The sequence below is a fragment of the Perna viridis genome, chromosome 12, assembly GCF_037379345.1.
Source record: "Perna viridis isolate PV_CMFRI_1.1 ecotype Kerala chromosome 12, ASM3737934v1, whole genome shotgun sequence".
Taxonomy (NCBI): Eukaryota; Metazoa; Mollusca; class Bivalvia; order Mytilida; family Mytilidae; genus Perna; species Perna viridis.
Genome location: NC_142456.1, coordinates 1,694,695 through 1,716,528, shown reverse-complemented (window position 1 = coordinate 1,716,528; position 21,834 = coordinate 1,694,695). Strand labels below are relative to the sequence as shown.

At 31.9% G+C, this 21,834-nt stretch overlaps 1 long non-coding RNA gene across 1 annotated transcript; it reads right to left on the bottom strand.

The window, feature by feature from the left end:
* Positions 1-13,585: 13,585 nt before the first annotated feature.
* On the bottom strand, positions 13,586-21,626 carry LOC148600712 (uncharacterized). Its single transcript, XR_015917296.1, has 3 exons — positions 21,540-21,626; positions 17,150-17,239; positions 13,586-15,848 (listed from the first exon to the last, which is right to left on the bottom strand). It is a non-coding gene; the product is annotated as an uncharacterized LOC148600712 (long non-coding RNA).
* Between the last annotated feature and the right edge of the window lie 208 nt (positions 21,627-21,834).

Below are 21,834 nucleotides of genomic sequence, written 5' to 3'. Positions count from 1 at the left end.
AAAATATACAATTGCGCTTTCGTACAAAGTTTAGGCTCATGTTTGGTTGTAGCTTGAATAATTTGTCTATCAAGCTTATACGAGTGACTTTTCATCAAAATAAATGATTGCTCGCGATTGAGATTTTTTATCTATTTGATGTACCATAAAATGGTCTATTGTACACACCTTGCTTCAGGCAGAAAAAAAAAAGATTTTTTTTTCAAGGATAAATCTCTAAAAAAGAGGAAAAAAACAAACTGGAAATATAGTAAAAATGTAGAGCTCTTATACATGTAATAGTTTAAAAGTTTAACGAAGATGGACAGCTACTCACAAACCCTGGTATACACTCCTAGAGACGTTTTAAGTTTCCCGCACGCACGATGCCCAGACGCACGCTTCACGCTCACGAAACACACAAAAAACGAACGCTTCTATCATGCGTTTTAACGAATGTTTCTATCGTGCGTTTAAACGAATGCTTCTATCGTGCGTTTAAACGAATGCTACTATCGTGCGTTTAAACGAATCCTCTTATCTTTTATTTAAACGGACGATACACGAACTCTCCCAGCCTGCGTTTAATCGCACGATAGACGAACGGTGAAAAATAGTAATATATACAAATAATGAAGAAAGAAAAAAAAAGAAAATGAAAATAGCAAAATTGTATGAATTGATAATAGCAAGAGATAGAAAAATAACAGTTGAATCATGGAAATTATCAAAATACAAAATTAAGCGAACTCTTCTATCGTGCGTTTAAAGCAACGCTTGTATTGTACGTTTAAACAAACGCCCCTACTGTACGTTTAAACGAACGCTCCCAGCCTGCGTTTAAACAAACCCTTTTCTACCGTGCCTTTATCGTGGGTTTAAACGAACGTAAAACGAGGCGTAAACGTACGATTAACGATGCACGAATGCCACAATGGGAAACGTGAACGTTTTAAAGAGTGTAAATTGCAATTTGATGAAAGAAAAACGATTGAATTCTGCTTGATCAAGTTTAATCGTTAAATTGGGTAAACATTATATTTTGGCGTCTGTGGAATTCAGAGGTGTGATTCGATAGGTTTTTCACGGTATGGAAAAGTAATCAAGGGAACCAAGGTTATAGCAGTAATCAAAAGAATGTAACCCAGGGACAAAGACTAGACAAGGAAAACAGACATACACATTAAAGAACATAAAGGAACTAAAATCATATATACAAAGTAACAAAAGCAAATGAGCAACTCGGACTAAAACCTGGGAGCATAGACTAGGTGCATCAGTAGGGTCAAGTTCTTATGCTTTTCTAGAAACACCTGCCGCGTTGTTCATAAAAAAGTCAAGTCCGGGGTTGACGAAAGAGGAAAGGAAAACTATGACACGTTGAATAAATTAGTTTTCACTGCGCATTTGGATACACCGCAACGATCCACAAGTTCATGATTACATTAACAAAACTTACATAGTGATGATTTCAATCTTGTTGCAATATAACCCTATTCCATAAGCCTATGCGTTTGAAATCTAGCGCGATACATAAAGTATGCGTAGTTTCAGCAAGCTCCGGCATAACGTATATGACACGCCAAATTAACGAAAGCCCCGTTATCTATGGGATAACACTTTTATCTATGGGTCACGGACCGTTATCTATAGTTGACATAGTTAAACCCCCAATATCACATGTGATCGATAATCAAATTCCAATATCTTTTGGTTAGCAACCCGCTAACCTACAGATAACGCTCGCTAACCCATGAATAACTCCTGCTAACCCATAGATAACGGAAAATTATTCTTCATAATCTTTGCTATTGATAATTATTTCTATTTGATTCATTTAAAACACCATTATATATGAATTAATTTACGAAGTTATCGTTATCTATGGGTTACCAAGGGCTGCCTATAGGATACCGACGCTAATTCATAGTTAACGTAATTAATTCATTGATAAAACTTTAACCAATCAAATTAAGTGTAACATTTATTCGGAGTGCCGAACTTAAGTGTTTATTATCGCTTGCTTCGCCGGATTTGATTACAATGACATGCCGCTCTGTGAACAGAAAAAAATCTTAGCCGACTTTAAATATTCATTTAATAAACGAAATAAAGTATATAGTCGTTATGTTTTTTTTACTTCTAATAATGTCTCTGAGACGATGGAGATCTATGGGTTGTTGTTGCATTGTACCGTTATGTGGGAAATTATGGGAAACGAAATATTTATACAAAGGTTGCGGATGTAGAGGGCGGTGTCATGATAAGAATGGAAAGAGTAAGTTTCTTGTGTTTTGGGAAAAATAGGACTTGGTGAAGTACTTTAAGTTAAGCCGAGTATCTTGTTCCTGGACCGGCCGATCAATTAAAGTGTTTTCACACATCACTGATAAGTTCTCGGTTGGCGTAGATCATGTATGTTTGAGATGACGAGTACATGTAACTGAATAAAAAACTATAGTAAACCGTATGACATTCCTTTCAATACACGTATACAGTATGATCATACAAACATATGATAAAAACATGATTATTCACTTGAAATAGTGATACTGGCCGACTTAAATAGAGGCCATAGTATTAAATTTGCTACCAAAAATGAAAAACTTTTAGATTATCAGCCCAGATGGACCCTGTTTTCACGCTCGTCCTGATTTTGTCAACTCAAATTTGGAAATACTGTGTGTCTTGTCTTGACCCAGTTTGTTAGTCGTTATTCAATAACTTCTGGTTGTTAAACAAAATTAAGAAAAAAGTTTCTTATTCTATTATGTCTTTAAAACATTGTTCCAAATTGAAGAAATAACTGGTACGGATGTAGCGTACGAGGCGCGTATACCTTGATGGAACTGTAACAAGACTTGTGGTGGTAACCTCTATTCCACAGATGACGATGATGACAATGCTGAGGCGAACTAAGGATTTCAGGTTATGGGTTTAATGGGGAGTAAAAGGAGTCATTGAAATAGCAGGACATAGAATGATGTGAATAATCAAGATAAAATGCTAACAAATATGATTTCCCAATTTTACCAGGTTGAACGTCCCTTAGCCCTTCACTGGAAAATGGGATATGTATAATTTGTCCGTATTTCCATATTTATTTAAGTCTTAAAAAAAAAACAAGCATTCAAAATAAAGTTTTGTGAATGATTTGCTTTTTCCAGCCAAGGCATTCCCCACTTGCTTTTTACTTTTTACCCAACAGGACCTAGCTAAGGTATTCTTCGTATTGAGAGTTGTTTTGCTGCATACCCTGTTTGTCCCAGTTGTTTCTTCCCTATTTCCGTTTTCCCTGTCTTTTCCCCGTTATTTGACTTGTGAAAATAGTACTTAGTTTTAAATATTATGTAAGAACACAAGATGATAATTCCTTTCATCTTTCCTAATAATGTTACCGTCATTTTTAGAAATGGTATTTTCAACGGTACTAAAAAATTGACACTTATCAATTACTTTTTATGCGTTGTTAAAACTCTTCAATTGTGCAGCATAATGTGTTATCTTTATTGCATTTTAATAAGAGCGAAACAACCCAGCACAAATAGATCAGGTTGAACATTTAATGGGGACAAAATGATCCAATGTCTCATTGTACTTGTAGAAAACATTAAGTGTGAGTATTTGTAAGAATCATACAAAATGGAAGAGTAATCAAGGGAACCAAGGTTATAGGGTAATCAAAAGAATGTAATCCAGGGACAAAGACCAGACATAGAAAACAGACACACACAACAAAGAATATAAAGTAACTAAAATCATACATACAAAGTAACAAAAGTAAATGAACAACTCGGACTCCACTAAAAACTGGAAGCATGGACTAGGTGCACCGGTAGAGTAAGCGTCCTCTGCTTTTCTAGAAACACCCGCCGAGTTGCTCATAAAAAGTCAAGTCCGGGGTAGACAAATGAGGGAAGGAAAACTATGACCCGTTGAATAAATCAGTTTTCATGGTGCTGATGGATACATCATAACGATCCACGAGTTCATGATGACGACCATTAAACTTCTGTAGTGATGACTTCAATCTTGTAATAACATAACCCTGTTCCAGAAGCCTATTTGTTAGACTTCTAGAGCGATACAAAAAGTCTGCGTAGTTTCGGCAAGCTCTGGCATAACATATGAGTTGTGATATGAACACTCCATACGCAGGAGCCGAAGGAATGTTGCCACAGACGAAAGGAAAGTTGACAATTCTGAATGAAAAGTCATCACGTTTGTCGTAAAGTTTGGTCAATAGTTTTCCTTTACGATCGATTTCTAAGTGTAGGTCAAGATATGAGGTTGATTTCACAGTGTCTGTAGTATCATTTATCTCAAGTTCTTTTGGGTAGATGTGATGTATCAAATTCCCGAAATTAGGATTGTTTAAAGATAATAAGTCATCTATATAGCGGAAACTGAGATTGAAGGATCTAGCCAAACGATATTCTTTCTTTCTGGAAAAATCAGAAACATATATGTCAAAATCCCCCCTACATGACAATGAAATATCACTCGGAGATGCTTTCTCTTTTTGAAAAGATCATTACTTGGTCTCTGCATCATTGGATTAGCTCAGAGTTCTTCAATAAGATCTTAGAAAATGAGTTTTTTACGGAGGTATCTGCCCTTAAAATGTTAATTTTCAGTGCATTTCAATGAATTGTTACTCAATGGTCCAGCATGATATGAAAAGTCTTGCAGGTTTTCCATGATTTTGATTTTGCAAATAGTGAAATTACACATTCACATTACACATTTATGTCTTTTTCACACCATGATTCACCTACTAAGTGATTCTTACAGGGACTGACACTTCATATTATCGTATAAATTTAAAGTAATATGGGATATATGTACAACCTACTTTCTCTTAATTAAAGTGTAGAGAAAATAATATATATTTTTTTCAACTGATTTTCAATTTTGGATACATGAATATATACAGATCTTGGATTGAAACACTTGCTTTTGGCAATTTAGGGTATGAAACACTGTCAGTTGCACGATATTCTGTTTACGAATATTGTTTTGTCCCCTGCCACAATGCAGAAGGGGACAAAATAAATACTGGTGTTTATCTGTCCGTCCGTCTGTCACACTGTGGATTCAACTCCTTGGAAACTGTATGACAGATTGTGTTCAGACTTTGTAATATTGTTAGTCATTATATGTATATGATTGTATTGCACCGTCATTTTGGTCTCAGTCTTGAATTCTCTACTCCATATGCTTCTATAGTAAGTTTACCTTAAATTTTCAAGTTTTTTTTTGTTTTTTTTTTTTTTTTCAAAAGTAGACAAGGAGTTTGAAATGGTTTTTAGGTCTGATAATGTTTGCGAAAAAACAAAAAACAGGAAAAGGCAAAAAGAAAGCGCACTATATTTCTTAACCTCAATGTTCTGATGTACACCCACTCAGGAATATGTAATACAATACTGAAATCTATTATAAATAAAAACTTTTTTAAAAAATTTCGAACTTATAGACAAAAAATCTGTCCTCCTGTGAATTTTCATTTCAATACTCATATAGGTATCCTATAATAGTATAAAGTCAAATATCTCAACTATTGCAAAAAGAAAAAGTTGAGAACAATCTCGTTCATTTCCACAAGTTGTACAGGGAAACAACTAGCTGTAAAAGCAATATATAAAACAAATTATATCTATAAGGTACAATCTACAATTCACATAGAACACATAAAAATAATATGTATGTACCTTTAATATGTGTTTATGAATTGCCTCAAGGCTTTTAACTTTTTATTATCTGAGTTTTCTCTAATACTTTGATTAAATTCCTTTGTATTTTTTCTTTGCTCTGATACATAGTATGATTTACATATAGAAAAACTTATTATAGTTAGAAAATAATTAAACCAAAAGTACTCTTTATCAAAAATTTTATATCCAAATACCAAATGCTTTAACTTAATTTTCATTTCAATTTTATATTTATGAACCGAAAGGATGTCATATATTCTTTTCCAAAATTCTGTAAGGAATGGACCCGACATAAAGTAGTGTTCATAATCTTCCAATTGTCTACAGTAGTTATATTGGTTGCTATTAATTATTTTCCATTTATACAAATTTCGTTTTGTTGGAACAATTTGCTGCAAGACTTTCCATCTAAAAACCTTAAGCTTATTTTCCTGTAGACAAAAGAAAATAAATTCATAAGATTTTGTTAAGCAAATGTTCGTCTGCGTTCAAAATTTTTAACCAATTATTTACATCAATAGATCCTTCTTGTTTTTTTGGATACAATTTTGTCTCTCGTTGTTTTCGGCTTTTCGACCCAAAGTCCATCTGTTTTATTTCTATTCAAAATCAACCCAGAAAATTATCCCAATATGTCTATGTCTATGTCATTTATTGCTAATTCTACATCGAATTACTAAATAAAGTAGTATCATCGGCTAACTGAGAAATTTGATACATGTAGTATGTGTACCGATATCAAGTTTTACATTAAAACCTTTAATATTGTGGTTTGCTCTTAGTCGCTGTGTCATTATTTCAACCGACAAAACAAATAAAAGAGCTGATAGGGGACAACCCTGTCTTATGCCCCTTGGATTTTTAAATGTTTCAGATGTACATCCATTATTATTACACAAGTTTTAACTTCCGTGTATAAAGTTGTAACCCATCTGATAAAAGATTCATTAAATCCAAAATGTGTAAGAGTCGTTAACATAAAATTGCATTCGAGGGAATCAAATGCTTTAGCAAAGTCAACAAATACTAAAGCACCCTCAGTTTTATTTGTTTCTGCATAATAAATTATATCTTGAATTTATCTGTGATTGAATCCAATGAATATATTCTTCACATACCCTGTTTGATTTTCATTAATGTTTTTTGGCAATATTTTCTTAAGTCGTTGTGACAGAACATTTGAAATGATATTAAGGTCCACATTTAATAAAGAAATTTGACGATAATTATTCAAGGATAAAGGATCACCCTTTTTAAATATCAAAGAGAGAACACTTGTTCTTTGTGAGTAAGGAAGTTTCTGTTCCATATAACCCTTATTTAAAATTTATACAAGTATTTATTTAAGTATGTTCCAAAACGTTCTATATAATTCCAGTGATGTTTGATCTAACTCTGGAGATTTATTTAATTTTATAGCAAGAACAGATAATGTACATGCTTCGACTGATATAAGACCATCAAAAATCGCATTTTGTTCATTATTAAGCTCATGGTCAATTTGTGTTTCTTGTATATACCTATTACTGCGTATTTTGTTGGCATTTTTAGTGGTATATAACTTCTGATAGCATTCTTTATCTTTAATATTTTTTTTGGTCCGGAATAACATTGTCTTTATCTATTTTCAATTTAGTCATACATTTGTAACCTGTCTTTGTCTTTCTAATTCCAGAAAAAAAAGGAGTTTTTTACTCCTAATTCAATCTATTTTCCCTCGATCTTATATGTGTTCATTTTGCTTTATTTCCGTAAATATCTCCTATTCGTGTTCCCAGTTCTTGTATTTTCCTATCTATGTTAGTACCGTTATGTGTTTGCCTATCTTTTAAGTTTACAACTCTATGAAGTTCATGTTCTAGCTCTATCAATATTTCTCTTGATCTTTTTGCATTTTTCTAACAATATTCTATAGTTAGTTTTTTCACTTCAAGTTTTAAAAAATCCCACCTTGTTGTAATATCTTCTAAAGTATCATCATCATTAAAATATTTTACAATAAGGTTGTCTATTAAATTTATATATTCTGTTCCTTCTAGCACTGAATTGTTTAATTTCCAGTAACCTACACCTTTATCAGCTGAGTTTGATTTGAATTTCATAAACATACTGAGATGATCAGTTGAGTTTATAATAGCAGGTTTTATTTAACAGATTCTATCAAGGGACTACTGTCATTTCTTGTTAACAACATGTCTATCCTGCTGAGCTGTGATTTATCTTTTCGGAGCCATGTATATTGTTGCCGCTTTTCATTAAAACTGTTACTGGTTGTGTATTTTTAGAATTAGCACAAGAACTATTTTCCTATCTATTGTTTTCAGTCTCCCCTATTAATTTGATTCTGGTTTCTACTCCATGTTCCTTAATTATACGATCAAGTTTTTTGAAAAAAAAAATTATTTCGTGCAGATCTACCATTTGGCGCATAAGGCAAGTTAATGTTATTATAATATCGTCTATTTCAAAATATACTAATACTATTTTCCCGTCATCATTCTCAAATTTACCAATAAGCTAATAGTTCAATGTATTGTGCATAAGAATTGCCACCCCTTACTAGCAATTACAAAATATATCAAAATGTGTATTGTTTTTGACATCTTGTTCTTTATGTTCATTTAAATGCTTCTCTTAAAAAAAATAAAAAAATAAAATAAAATAAAATAAAATAAAAAAAAACAAAAACAAAAACAAAAACCATGGGGCATTCTTGTGATTTCATCCATTCAAACACCCTATTTCTTTTATCTTTATTTTTAGTACCGTTAACGTTTAAAGTTATCAAGTTTATCAAAGACAGTACACTTATAAGGAATTAATTGTAAAAGCATGTAGTTCAAATTCACGATGATTTGACACATATTGTATCTTATTCTGTACACAGCTTACATGTAAAATCTCTACACATACATTCATAAACAAATCTTCATTCACAAAATATACAACATTTAAGCGTACACATGCCACACGTGTTTGATCAACACTGCATGACATACTAATTAGTTCTGTATTGACAAAAAATCTAATACAAATATGTACTTTACAGTAGGGTCAACGCTGACCGCTATTTTAATCCGTGACCTAATTTTGCTTAAGTAGACAAAAGACCACACGTGTTTAAATTGAAAAGTACCAATGCTGGATTTATTATAATATATAATTCGAAAAGGGAATTTTTGTACGTATGTGATTGCAGTGATTTGTTTATGCATGAAATCTACCGGAATATGACGATATTCATAAATTGTTTGATATATATTCATATTGTCAAAGGAATAAATCTGAAATTTTCTTCTGGAAGATCTATGTTGTGATTCAAAAGGTTCCATCGCCTTCATGTAAAAAAATTGCTTGAAATGAACATGAGACCGATTATTTTTTACTTTGAAAGGTATTTTCGAAGATATTCTACTCTTTTTGCATACATTTTCTTGACGTTCGGTAAGTACATTTTTATAATACAATACCTACAAATATACATTTTATAACAGTTACATGTATACATTGTACAAATGTTAAACAAATACACATTATGATTTATCGTGATTAATATTTCACAAGGTTTGAAACTGAATAATTTCTTAGTGCAGGTTTTCCTGTAAAACTTCAATCTAAAAACTGTAATTAGAAAAATGATTAGTGCGTGTAGTAATACATGTTCCAGAATTAAATAAATTGCAGTATTTTGTACATGTACGTATATTTGTCTAAAAATGTGTTGACAATATACATATATAACAAATAATTTAGTTACCTTTTTAGACACTGTGAAGTCAGCTTCATATCTTGACCTACACTTAGAAATCGATGGTAAAGGAAAACTATTGACCAAACTTTACGACAAACGTGATGACTTTTCATTCAGAATTGTCAACTTTCCTTTCTGTGGCAAAATCCCTTCGGCTCCTGCGTATGAAGTGTTCATATCACAACTCGTACATTATGTCAGGGCTTGCAGACATACGGAGACGATTTGTATCGCGCTAGAACTCTCACAAATAGGCTTCTGGAACAGCGTCATGTTGCTACAAGATTGAAGTCATCACTACAGAAGTTTTATGGTCGTCGTCATGAACTCGTGGATCGTTATGGTGTATCCATCTGTACCATGAAAATGATTTATTCAACGGGTCATAATTTTCCTCTCCTCGTTTGTCTACCCCGGACTTGAATTTTTAAGAGCAAATCGGCGGGTGATTCTAGAAAAGCAGAGGACGCTTACCCTATCGGTGCACCTGGTCCATGCTCCCAGTTTTTAGTGGAGTTGCTCATTTGCTTTTGTTACTTGGTGTGTATGATTTTAGTTACTTTATGTTCTTTGTTGTGTATGTCTGTTTTCCATGTCTAGTCTTTGTCCCTTGATTACATTCTTTTGATTACCGCTATAACCTTGGTTACTTGATTGCTCTTTAACATGAAACGTAGTCTGCATTGAGAAAACAAATGCCTTAATTTTTCTATGAATACTAAATTGTTTCCGAATTTGTATTTTTTGTCTCATATTCACAAAAGGTCAAGTTCGGACCCCCTTTTTAACGCAAGGGAGCGTATTCATATTCTTAAATCTGCTTACTGGTACAGCCAATTGCACAAAGTTGAAGTTCTTGTTTGCACATAGGTAAAATAGAATTAAAAATGTGTATGTGCGGCATTATTTAAATGAAGAGGATATACTTAGTTGCCATAAACGCCGGTTTACAGTCAAATTCGGTATACTGGTCATGTATAAATATACTGGATAGTTACAAAAGAAGAAATATCTCACAGACACAGACAGATATTTTGCAAGAATTGTAAATAACATACACAGAAAATATCAAAATTTCTACTAACTTCAGAGACTTTTAGAGAAAATTAACTTTTTATATCATTACAAGTATATTTTGATAAGCCACATTGGAATTTGATTGGAAGTACCGTACGAAATGGTATTGTATGAGATGAACAATGTTTTATTAGTCCATTTTCATTTTTGATAAATCAAATGACTGTAGTACAGTTGTTCGTGTGCAGTTAAAGTAGAATAAAAGTTAAAATGCAAAAAAAAATATCTCAATTTGTATATGTCATTAGTAACAATTGACCATTTTCAAGTCTCTATTCCAAGTATCAAAAATGTTTAAAGTTCAAAACTGTTTATGATTCAGCTATTTAAGTCACCCAATTTATTCTTGTATAGTTGTTTTGGGAAAACTGTTAATATTAACAATTGCAACATAGTGGTCATTTTCAAATTTATAACAACATTGCTAATTTCTAAATGTATTAAATAAAATGCCATAAAAGTTAAAAATTAGCCTTTTCATTACTTGTCTTCATTGAAGTTGCTCCTTTTGGTATAAAATATGATATATTGTTGTTGAAAGCTTCTAAAATAATTGAAACCCGATAACTAAAAAACCCACTTTCCACTGAAATTGTGGTTATCAGGTCTGTCTGCATTCTTTGCCCCATAGGCTCCTTTAGTAAACCTTAAATTTTCATGATTTAAATAAAAATAGATAAGAAGTTTTGATCTAACTTGTGACCATGTTTCAAGTTAAGGAAATGTCAAAAATAGTAACTAGGTCCAATCTAGAAAAAAGGCTCGAACTTTGGTTCACCAGAACAGGTCTATTTATTACAAATAGGCTTCTTCTACTTTTACTTTTATTTTGAGTTCATGAAAAACACCTCCGTTTTGAGGAATTGTTTTTCATGAAAGAATAGTTTTTCCTGAAAACCAAATTTTTCTGTCATAGCTTGATATTTATCCTGTACTTTTGATAACAAAGTAATCAAGGGGCCCAATGCCATAGAGAAATTGATTGAATGTAATCCAGGGACAAATATTAAATATGGAAAACAGACATACACAACAAATAACATAAAGTAACTAAAATCATAGATACAAAGTAACAAAAGCAAGTGTGCAACTCCCACTCCACTAAAAACTGGGAGCATGGAACAGGCGTACAGGTAGGGGAAGCGACCTCTGCTTTTTTTAGAAACACCCACCGAGTTAAAAAGTCAAGTCCGATGTGGACAAACGAGGAAAGGAAAACTATGACCCATTGTATAAATAAGTTTTTATGGTGCAGATGGATACACCATATCGATCCACAATTTCATGATGACGACCATACAATTTCTGTAATGTTGACTTTAATCTTGTAGCAACATAAACCTGTTCCAGAAACATATCTCATTTGTGGATCGTCATCTTTAAATCTATGATTTACTTTCGGTATCATATAGTTATCACATGATAACCCTTAGGTAACGGTCATTTCGTAAATAAATTCTTAGACATAACGGTGTTTTTAATGAATTAACTAGAACTAATTATCAACAGCAAACGGTAATGATAATTAATTATCCATTATCTATGGGTTTGGTGTGCGTTATTTATGGGTTACCGAGCGTTATCTATGGGTTAACAGGTTGCTACCCAATAGATAACGGAATTTAATTATCGATCACATGTGATATTGAGAGTTACGGTCTGTTAACCTATAGATAAGGGTCCGTGATCCCATAGATAACGGGGTTTTGGTTAATTTTGCGTGCCATATAACGTACGAATTGTGATATGAACACTGCATAGGCAGGTGCCGAAGGGTTGTTGCCACAGATGAAAGGGAAGTTGACAATTCTTAATGAAAAGTCGTCACGTTTATCGTTACATTTTGTCAATAGTTTCCCTTTACCATCGTTGTATAAGTGTAGGTCAAGATATGAGGCTGACTTCACAGTGTCTGTAGTATCCTTTATCTCAAGTTTTTTTGGGTAGATGCGATGTATCAAATCCAAAAATTCGGATTGTTTAAAGATAATACGTCATCAATATAGCGAAAAGTTATATTAAAGGATCTAGCTTAACGACATTCTTTCTTTCAGATCAGATTCGCTATAAAGTCAGGAATAGTTAATCAAATTCGTTCCCAAGGGAATGTCGACCGTTTGTTGAAAAACGTGTCCACCACACTGGAGAAACATGTTGTCGATTAAAAATTCCAACATTTTGGTAACATCTTCTTCTTATTTGGAAGATGATTTGGAATTGTTTCTTACAAAGTATGAGAAATCTCTACCAAGAACTATATATTTGCATCTAGGTGTACCATCTTTTTTTTAGAAAAAAAAACGATGTATAATGTTTTTAAGTCGGGATTTTAACTGAGTATGGGGAATAGAAATATACAGTGTTGAAAAAATCATTGGTTTTAATGCTATTATATTAGGATAATAGTCTTGAACTGATTGTCGTCAAAAGATCTTTCTAATTTTTCAGGATCCACATTGAATTAATATCACTAGAGAAGTAACAAGTGTTGTGGTGGGAAAGGAGTGTTATTGTTTTGTAAGCGTGGATTTTATTTCTTTTCGTAGGACATGTCAGAACTTACTTGAAGGTTTATTAACATGTAAGTGATCTCTTTGGGTATTAATTATATTGATAGGGATTTTGCAATGTTGCGTTTCACAATGTCTAGTCTCTTCTATTATCAAACTAGAACATAGCTTGTATCAACTTTATAGTGCAATGCACAATGAAAAATATGTTACGCCGTATAATTTGGACAATAGTAGTCCTTCACCATCGAGAATGATATTAGGATTTAGAGTGTCAAACACTTTGTTCGGATCAATGACTGAAAAACCTGTAAATTCATCTTTAAAAAATCTGGCAAAATAGATATTACACCACCGGAGAAGCTGGTACCTCAATGGTTCGAATTGGTACAGAAATAGATATTCGAAACATTGGTTGATTATATTTAATTTGCTGAGATTGGATATGTGCATTTTCATATTATGATAAATGAAACCAAACATAAGATTATTTAAACCTACGAAAAAAGAATAGAAAATAAACAGACACCATGAGAACTTGCAAAAGCCGTAAGGAATAAAAATTTGGGGAAAAATAACGCTTAAAATACTACAGCATAACTATAAAGTTGACCATAGAGAGGTTCTGGTGTTCATTATAGTAACACGATACGATGTTGCACAGCGTCTTACAAAATATTTGTATTGTTTTGATTGTGCATGTTCATATATAAAGTATTTATAGGAGAGGACTTCAATATGTTAAAAAAAACTTGTGTTCAATCAATAAAATATGTTTAAACGCATAGCCATAAAGCATTTCGTGTTACTCGATTTGCAACAAAAATACCATTATACAAATATGTGTATATTTTAATACTGAGTTAAGAGTTTTTAATCGTATTGATCATTATATACTATTATGACTATATTGTTTTAAGGCTGAAAAATTGATATCAGTACAATTTCCGTCGCCTGAATATAGCTGAAATATCACTGCTGAGGCGTTAAACCCCAATAATCATAATCAATATAATGTCCGAACGAAGCTTTCTTATATATGTTGAAGAATAACTTGTACTTTCTGCTAAAAATTGAGCTTAAAATAGCTGTGTATTCGACGTTAGCAGGATAGTCAGACGTAATAATCATTGGTGACATTATCAGCCAACCATTCAAATTTAAAATGGGCAAGGGAACGCATACACTTATGTTTACGATGAAAGGTAATATTGTGAATTTTAACTTTTCACGTAAAAGCAATATTGCATATGTCGAATGGAGCTTATTATGAATCATGATACCCTTTTTGTCAATTGTTGTGTTGGAGCTGTGATTACTGGTGCTCTTGGCTATTCTTGTTGTCTCCCAGGCCTCATTGGTAGCCCTACTGTCGGATTAGCTTTCGGAGCGTAAGGAATAACTTCAGTTAAGATGAAATGTTTACCTGTTGCATTTCAAGGCAACAATGACGGCAAACTTATGTATTAAACATACTACATTGGTGGATTATATAGACTTAACATATATGCCACAGAAATAAAGACATTTATCAATTTAACAAAAAATGTATCAAAGAAGACTAACAAAATACCTTATCAAAGGGTTACGATGTAACATTGATTATATGTAAATGTTCAAGGCAGAACGTACATTTTCTCCACCTCCTCCATATCATAATTTATATCACTAATAAAAGCATTTTTTTTTATAGAGAAATAAGTTAATTAATAGCTATTTAAACAGCAGAGGAGCCACGAAATATGATAAGTTATGTAAATTACTTAAAGATGTCACCGAAATGAGAACACGAAAACTAACAAGTAAAATGCAACACAAAGAAACACACAAAACAAACAAATACAAAAAAGTAGACAGATCACGTAAAATTGATAATGCCACATCATGTTTGCTTAAAAAAAAGAAATTCTATATCATTTTCATAAAAACACATTTGATCACAAAAAAAGTAATCTGTAAAATTGGATAAACGTTTATTCTTCTACAGCAGACAGTATTTGTTTGAGCAAGATAAGCGATTTTTAATTAGAGTAGTAACTTAGATATTTTTTATATTTGATAAATGCATGAATAATTGACCGAAGCAAGTAGACCTAATCTACCCCTCAACTTTTGTCTATAACTCAATTACAATTGCACTTACTATCATACCAACTGTGTACAATCTTATGACATGATTAAAGAACAATTGCATCGTATATTTTATATTGAAAAAAGTTTTAAAATATAAAATTGAACATGAATTAATTCTATTGGTAAAAGCACTTTTAATTGAGAAAAACAGTTTTCTGGATCTGCCTTTAGATAATACAGAATTCTCTTTTTGTACAAAATGATATCTTATGAAAAATTCATTACAAAAATAATTAGAAAACTTAACGGTGAAAACTGTAAGTGCTCAAACAATATAAACGTTAAGGCTATGGACAAACGCTTTTTTTTCTATCATCCGTTGACTTTTACAGTTAAGTTTGTTGACTTACACAAAATACTAACATGTAAAGAATTGCAATGTCTGCGTTCCCGATATGATATTTCCTTATGAAATAAATATTCATTTACTGCATGAATGAAAAACTTGACATGCTGAACACAACTATATGGAGGTTAAAGTTAGATGATGAATACATCGTTAAACAGTAAACAAAGAAATTTAAAGATAGACAGGTATCTCTAAAAACTCTTAAAACCTTATTAACTTGACATAAACAACGTAATTGCTGGTTAGCCTTGGCTTCTCATTACAGACAACACTTGATTAGATCTGAATATTTTTTTACAGTCTTAACCATAGGTTGCATTCAAGCATTTCCAAACCTGAAATATAGACACACTTGCGATAATTTCTAACCTCTCTTAAATTATGTCACAATCTGTCAGGATGTCTCTTTTACATAACCTTGGTTTCCTTGATTACTCTTTAAAATGTCATATTCTTGCACGCACTTTGTATTTGCTTGAAGGTATAAAATTATTGACTAAAATGCTAATGATTTCAGTTTAACAATCATATAGGGACTGTGAAACATTAATTTGACGCAAAATTCTTTTAAAATGTCATATTCGTGCAAAATATATGAATGCGAGCACATTCTTATTTCCATTCGGGTCAAAAATTAATGACTAAAATGCTAAATTTTCGAATATATAACTATCATGTAGTGGCTGAAACAAATCATTTTAAGTCAAAATTCTTAACAAATGTCATATTCTTGTAAATGTATAAGTGCGCACATTTCAATTTTGCTTGAGGATATAAAATTAAAATTTAAAATGCTATTTTTTTTAAATATAATTATCATATAGTTGCTGGGACAAATTAATTTGAGTCAAAATTCTTCAAAAATGTCATATTCTTGCAAAATGTATGCGTCCCACACTTTTAATTTGCTTGAGGGTCTAAAATTAATGACTAAAATGCTAATTTTTTCAATATCACTATCATATGGGTGGTTGTGATACGTTTGTTTGAGTCTAAATTCTTTTAAGATATCTTATTCTTGCAAAATGTATGAGTGTGAGCACTTTTGATTTCCATGAGAGTCTAAAATTATTGACTTAAATGCTATTTGCAACAAAAAAGAATTCAGTCCACATTCTTTAAAGTCAAGGGCGAAGCAGGCAATAATGTTTGTTGGTACTGCATGCCATATATAAAAGTCGGTAAAAAATTGAATCAAAAATCAAATTTAAACATAGCAAGACTTCCTTCCCGTCGTACGATTCGGGATTCGGGTGCTACGCCTTTTTGTAATCATGTAAATGTACTGTATGTAATTCAGTCAGAGAAGTATTCTTGGGCTACTGACTGTCACAAATTTGTCAGGAACTCGTCTAATCCACGTATCAGTTCTACCTAGAACAATTCCTATACAATAAAGTTCTACTTTAAAGTCCGGAAATACATAAAAGAAACGGAGCAATCACGACCTGATACGTGAACTTAAGAGATTTCGGAATATAGTTTCCGGTAAGTATTTACTAGTTATCACAGGCATAACATTTGAATACAAAATCATTTCTATTAGTTATAGTTTCTAAAGGTTTTTATTTTTGTTTTTTCTATATGCCGAAATTGCTATCGTCCTCATCAATGTACTATTAACATCCTAACTCACCATTGCCAGAAGAGTTATTGCCATCACTTGATGTCTGTCCTCGTCATCGCCGTCTGTATACTTTTGTTTACACATTAGTTTTCTCTGAAACTACATGCCAGTTTTAATGAGATGTGGCATGAATGGTTATTGGGGCATCTTACACAAAAATTGCGTACAGATTTCTGATCCTTAAAAAAACAGAGCCTTTGCATTTTGTTAAATAAATTATAAGGGAAATGCATCTTTTGTTCAGAGTATATCTTTTAAAAATGAAGGATAAAGAAAAATAAACATTTATTGATGAAATGATATTTATCTAAAGTCTACAAAAGACTCTTATCTGGATGAAGTTGTAGGACGACTTTTTATTTGGTTATTAACATTGCAGGCGAAACAAGTGGCAGGTGTGCAAAGATAGGACAACAATACAATAAAAGAATCTCAAAAGAGTCAGTATTTTAAATTATAGTTATCTCCCTTATCTCAAGTTTTGTGATACACTGTAACAGTAGAGAATCAAATAAGGAATATGTTGTTTAGCATTGTATAGCAATAGTGAATTCTGTGCGTATTTTCGGACCAGGGAAAAGATTTTCTTTTATGTAAACCTCACGATCTCTAAAGTTTTTGTTTTTTTTTTCAGGAACGCAACTGCGCTTATAATGCAATCGTAAGCGTTCTTCTTCCTTTGTAATAAGTGATTCACTTAATGAGTTTAGAATTTTCTTTATATTTGCAAGATCAAAATAAACGTATAATTTCCAATCCTTCTCAGCTGCGTTATGCTTTAATTCCCCATATTCAGAGAATAAAACATTAGTGTCTTTCATTCTATTGATATTGCATAAGAAGCAAAACACATGTTTATATATTCCGGTGGTTATCGATTCCACCATGTTTTTACATAAATCTTCTAAAAATAGATCAGCAACAGACAATAGTCCAGTCACATTGCATGAGCTTATGACGTAACCTTCGTACTTTGAGTTACAGATGTAACAAAATACATGTTTAAACCCATGATATATATTATTGTATGTCGTATAAGATTTGTGTATATCTATATCATATCTATCCCAACTGCCTCTAGCATTACAATCAGAAACTAATCTGATGTATTCATTCCTATTTACGCATCTTGTCATAGGAAAATGCTGTTTTTTTTTTAAATTCTACCGAGACAGAATTGTTCTTTATTTATTCCCCAATTTTTACGTGACATTTTAAATAATAGATATTTCTATATGTGATGTTTGTTCTCGTTGATATGACAGGAACGCTATGAATTAGATCAGAACACACCTGGACAACAATTATGCTATCTGACATGATCTGCATTGCAACTGCACCTTGGACAACTGAAGTTATAATTCGTGAATACATCATTTGAAAGTACAAATCGATTAAATTTCACTTTGTTGCAAATCATTGTTCAACACGCTGCAATATTGGCCTCAAGAACTTTAGTTGTGTTTATAGTTCCTTCTATAGTAACTAAATACATCGTAAAGTAGAATAAAACAAATGAAGCAGGCCTTGTTATCTGAAATCACTTGATAGGATTAGTAAATGTTTAATATATATGTTGTGTTTCATTTAAGGAATGTCAAAATATATCGATAGATTTATTATTAACAAAAATGTGATGCCAAAAGAAAACAATATCCAAATATTAAGATTATAAATTACCGCAATCTTTACTTAGTTGTCCTACCTGACGTGTCCTCTTCCTTACAGGCTAAATTACACCACATGATTTTGACATGAATTTTACGTGATTTTCATCTGAATTAAGCAAGTAAATATTGTGACTGAGTTCACGTGAAATTCAGTTGAATCGAACCTGCACGTGTTATTCACGTGCCTTTTTTCACATGAAAATCGTTTTTAGTGAGACACCACGTTAATTTCATGTGAAGTTAACATAGTTTCATAGTGTTGTCGTGTTCATTGTTCCATGAATGTCCCCTTGTGTATATCGTAAATATTTCGTCTTTTAGTTTTGTATAAAACTTTAGGAGGTAGCCCTAGGGTAAGGGACAAAACTGTTCCTTTGGGGCCAGGTGCAGCCTATCCTGTTGTGCAAGGGTTTCCTCGTCGTTGGTCGAAGTCCAATCTGTGGCATTTGGCTAGCATTTTTATCCCGTAAGGGTTGTTTTCTCTTTGACCTATTTGCCACTTCAATTCTCGTTATATTTCATCTCAAATAAAGTCGGGTCGGCACCTCCACCTTGATTTATGTAAACAAACATGAGCGTTTTTCTCAGTGCAACTCTAAGAACACAATTCTTCTAAATATTAATTTCATTCGTTATGGCGTTTTTAGCTATAATGATCCGAATAAATTACACATAAAAATCGTAAAAAATGCAAAAGTAAGTCTAATAACAAAATACCCTGCCTTTGAATAATGATATGTTACATATAATCAATTATTCAGACCAAACGGTATTGAGGTAAGCTGAAACATTTGCTTTAGGTGTTTGCACAGATTGAATAATTTACAAATAAAGTACCATGTTGGTTGTCAAATTACACGTTTAGCTCGAAGGCTTTAAAATAGTTACATGCACACCAGGAGTTACACTTGATGATCACATAATATTTCCTTTAAAAGATTGTTTATTACGAACTTGAGTTGAATTATAGGAATTACATTATGATGTTCGGCAATGTTAGGACAATGCATAAAGTCTAGTTCTGTACAATTGTGTACAAAAATGACGCTTTACGGGTACGATTTTTTAAGATGACTTCACCACATGTAGTTCGTTTTATCCTTAATTATTGTATTTATATTTAATCATTATATTCTTTCATTTAAAACAAAATCGTACAGATGTATGTAGTTTCAAAGAATGAAAATATCAAATATCATATTCTTTAAATATAAAAAAAAAACTTTCAACATATAGAAAACGATACAAATGGTAAAACCTAAAACATTATTTTTGAAAAGGCCTCTTTCTAGGTGGATTGTTATTTGGTGGGAAAGTGATTTCAGAAATGTAATTGGATATTTAGTTTTTGAGTATTACAAGATAATACGTTTCTCTTTTAGAAATATGAAATAAACTTAAAAGATTATTCTTATTACAAATTTAAAAAAAAGAATCGTTTTAACAGTTTTTTAATAGTTTGCGAAATAGTGAAACTACCCAACTGAATGTTGCCTATTGTAATGCTCAGTTATATTGGAACTGAGTTAGGGTCCTATGTTTTCATTTTTAAATTGTATAATAAGTTCATTCAATGTCTTCTGTGAAGGAAAAAAAGATAACCCTTATACTGAATATATTAGGTATAATCTTCCTTAAACTATTGTATTTTTAATTGCATAAAGTTTAATGTTTAATGCTATACAAATCATTATTTTTAACTGAGTTCGTTCCCAATTTTGCCATTCCAGATCCCCATTTCCGACACATTTACTCAGGGTTGTTCACAGAAAGCACAATAAAACAACATCATGTATTTTTTTATAAACAAAACAAAATAAAAACAAACTGTGGAAAACTTTACCTGATACGTAAAGATAGCTGTCATTATCTTCCGGATAAACATACGTATAAGTGAATTTCACGCGAAGTTCGATTAACATGAATTTCGCGTGAAGTTCGATTAACATGATTTTCGCATGAAAAATATTTGCCCGTATATATGGCAAACGATACAACTATCCATAGAAGTTCTTTCATGGAATCGAAACCTCAACGGACAGAGCAACAAGTGTTATGAAAGAAGCGGAAACAGCACACCGTTCTTGAGTCCCGGTTGTTACCGTCTGTTTTTAAAGGGTACGTAATGTCCCCTCTTAGTAAGGTTTGTGATGTTTGTTAAGATACATGCCCTATGATTTTATTTTGAAATTGTACAAGTTCATTCAATGTCATCTTTGAATAAAAATTCCTCATACTAAATATATCAGATATTATCTTCCTGACACTATTGCATCTTTAATTACCATAAAGTTTAATGTTATTCCAATTATCATTTTTAACTGAGTTTCAAATTTTCCCATTCCAGATCCCCATTTCCGACACAGTTGCTCAGGGTTGTTTACAGAAAACACGAATGAAATATCATCATATATTTAAAAAAAAAAAAAAAACAAGAACAAAAACAAAACACAACAAAACAAAAAAAGAACAAAACAAAACAAAAAACTGTGGAAAGATAGCTTTCTTTATCTTCCAGCTAAACATACATAAAAGTATTTCATAAATCAGTTAATGTATTTCTAATTGCTTGATGACCACGTAATGACAAACAGTAAATTTTTGGACTCTTCACGAACCAAGAAAAAATAAAATTGATATTATAATCGTTGAGAGTTTTCTTTTTTACGAAGACAAATTAAAATGCAAAAAAAAAAAAAAAAAAAAAAAAAAAAACATTTTGTTCCTACCTGTGTGATTAAGTTCTGTATCATCTCATACCTATGATAACAGTATCATTTAAATGTGAAATATTAGCTGCCAAAGCTTGCGGACCAGTAACAAGTGTGATAAATATTATTACTGAAATGTCGTCATGTCGTACATTTCATATATTATTTCATCTATGAACAGTTCAGTATTTTTACAACTTAAAACTTAAACGTACAATAAAAAATATTGGATATCAACTAAAGCTTAATAATTTCCGTTCATGTTTTAATTCACTAGTAGTCATTCATTTATGGTACGATAGGTTAAGCAGAC